The following is a 2,857-nucleotide window of genomic DNA, read 5'->3' as shown; positions in this document are numbered from 1 at the left end:
TGGCCCCTAGTGCTTGATACCATAAGGGAAGCATCTTGTCAGAGTAAGGAGCTGTGACTGGTGATTTGCCCTCAAAGATCCATATCCACAGAGGATCCAGAAGACTGGGACTGGAATATTTTAATGCAAATGTGAAGAAGCCTTTGAATTGATGAATACGCTTTAACTTAACAAAAGTATTTAGCTCCAGCACACTGAAGTGTTTTGGGATTTGAGGATGTGCACCTTCTTTGCCTGCATTCAGAATTCTCCGTGCAAATTGCACTGAAGAAACAATCACTAAAATGAAGTAGGTAACTTATAGACCAGCACTTCTGCAAAATCTAGGAGGTTTTGCATCACTTGTGCTGACTTTTCACCAGCTTTCTTATCAATGCAGTGTATGGGGTTGGCACTTAGTATTTTTGATCAGCTCATTTATTTCGGCTTGTTTTCAAACCACTTCACGCATAAGCCTGAGAAGATATTTCTAAACAAAATTTAATTAGAGCAAACAGCAATTTTATAATAGACATTTATAAACAAATTCTGCACAAAAAAAAAAAATAAAGCTTTGCATTCTGCTTTTTCCAGAATCCTAACAATTCATTTTCCATCCCAACGATATGCAAAATGATTGTTTGCACATTTCATTGAGATCGTATGGAGATACAATGATTCAGGCTGTCATCGGGACCTGAAGTTTTCACAGAGAAGGTTCTACCAAAGGCAGCTGCTCTCCGGATATTCTTCTGATCCCAGCTGTGACTGTGTGGGTTTAAAGATGAACAGCTTCTCCTTACATAAAGCCCTGTAGATGAGAACAAACCATCAAAGCTGTTTGTGGAACACCAGCATTATGTGCAGAACTGGACAAGCTTTCCTGTTACGCAGGCATTTTCCCACTGCATCAGGAAGAACCACAACACTCAAACAGTTTTCCTAGGGGGGGCAAAATACGAAAGTGAGATCCGGCTATCCTAAAATTGCTGATCAGGGCGTTTACCTCAGTTACCGAACATCTGCATTCAAATCCTTTCTTTGCCTCTTTCACACCACAGATGGGAATGTGGGTTTCCCACATCCCAAGCTTGTGGTTTTACCACCAGGCTACTTGTTCTTTGAAAGCAGGTCTTTCTTTTGGTTTTTACATCTGCTCATGTGAGGTAGCCGACTTAATAAGCAAACTGAATCACTCAGTTTTAACTCTAATTTGCGAGATGGTTTCATGTTACACTGTCATATGTATTTTTGCGAGTCTCTTTTATTGAGGTTGTTGGGAAACTGTCTAGTAAGAACATTTAACACAAAAATGACCAGGTTACTAACGCTTAAATCACTGGGAGAGGAGAAATGGGGATCATAGTTTCCCAATTTCATTTTCTCCACAGTTCATGGCAATATATACCCTCCCACTGCATATGAATACCCTTACAGAAGCTCCCATAGGAGTCCACAGGACTTTTGTTACTGATTTCAGTGACAGAAAAAGACTCGTTTCAAGAATACAAGAAAAGCTCGTCTGATCTTTTGCGGTCTCTGCCTGAAGACACACCATGTTTCACACAGCAGCTCAAAGTTGTGTTTGTTTTCCACCCGAGCCTTAGCATCAGGGAGTAGTGCCGAACAACACCAACAGGGGCTTTAGCTTATTTACGTGAATTAATCACAGGAACACACTTTCTAAATTAGATGGCATAGTCCCAGAGGGTTAATGCCTTCGATGCTCAGCTGGGTACGGCCCAAAAGCAGAGCCCCTGAGATGCACGCTGAGAATGAAAGAAGCTGGAAGTTGTCACACGCAGTTGCAGAGAACAAAGCTCCAGCCTCCTAAATTAAAACTCTTGCACACCAGATGTGTAGACACAACGTATTTATTTTTGACCTTCCAATTTAAAGAGGGAAAGCAAAACTGGCCAAATTAATCCCTTGTGTGAGCCAGTCGACATCGCTAGAGTTACCCTCAGGATAAGCTTCGTTAGGAATAACGTTCATTGCCTTTGTCCGAGACGTGGCGACGGGTTTCAAAAAAATCTTACTGCTTGGGATGTAACACAGGCATATAAATGACATTATATTCATCTACACATTAGAGCCTTTCCATTACAGGGAATTATGGTTTTGGCCTTTTAATAAGAAAGCAGGCTTCGCTATGCAATTGCTAACTTGCTTCCAAAAAACCCCTGCGTTTATCAACTTTTATACAGAGCATCCCGCTAGCTGTAATAAAGCCTGGCGTTTTATTTTGTAAAGAGTGAAAGCCGACCAACTTTAACGGGCGCCTAAGTTTCGCAGCAGTTCCGCAAGGCCTCTGCTGACATTTTCGTGACCGGCTACGGATAAAAATGCTTTTTATGTTTAGCCAGACGCTGTCTTACGCCTGCCTCGGCCGGGCAGCCAACGCGCTCCCCTCAGGATGAACCGGCAGAAAGCCTTACGGCGGCACTTGAGCCTCTTTTCCTCAGCCCCTCGCTCTGAGGAGCTGCGGCGGGGCGCGCCGGGTCCCCGTCGGCGATGAGGGAGGGGGAAATGGCGAGGAAACGCTGGAATTGTACTTATTTCCCTTCACCACCCTCGAGCGCACGCTTCCCGGCCAGGCTTTCCCTCACGCTGCGACACGAAACGCCGCCTCCGAGCCCCCGCTGCCCGCAACGGGCGGTCCCGACCCCTCCCTCCCTCCCTCTTCTCTCCCCCTCCTCCCGCCGCGCCGCCTCAACCGCCCGCGGCCGCGGGCGGTTGAGGCGGCGCGGCGGGAGGAGGGGGAGGAGGAGGAGGGAGGGAGGGGGCGGGCCGGGGCTGCCGCAAGGGGCGGGGGAGCGCGGAGCGCATCGATCGCGCCCGTCCATCCATCCATCCATCCATCCACCCTCTCGGCGCT

The sequence above is a fragment of the Aptenodytes patagonicus genome, chromosome 1 (assembly GCF_965638725.1).
Source record: "Aptenodytes patagonicus chromosome 1, bAptPat1.pri.cur, whole genome shotgun sequence".
Taxonomy (NCBI): domain Eukaryota; kingdom Metazoa; phylum Chordata; class Aves; order Sphenisciformes; family Spheniscidae; genus Aptenodytes; species Aptenodytes patagonicus.
The sequence above is the reverse complement of the archived record's forward strand: the minus strand, read 5'-3'. Positions refer to the sequence as shown.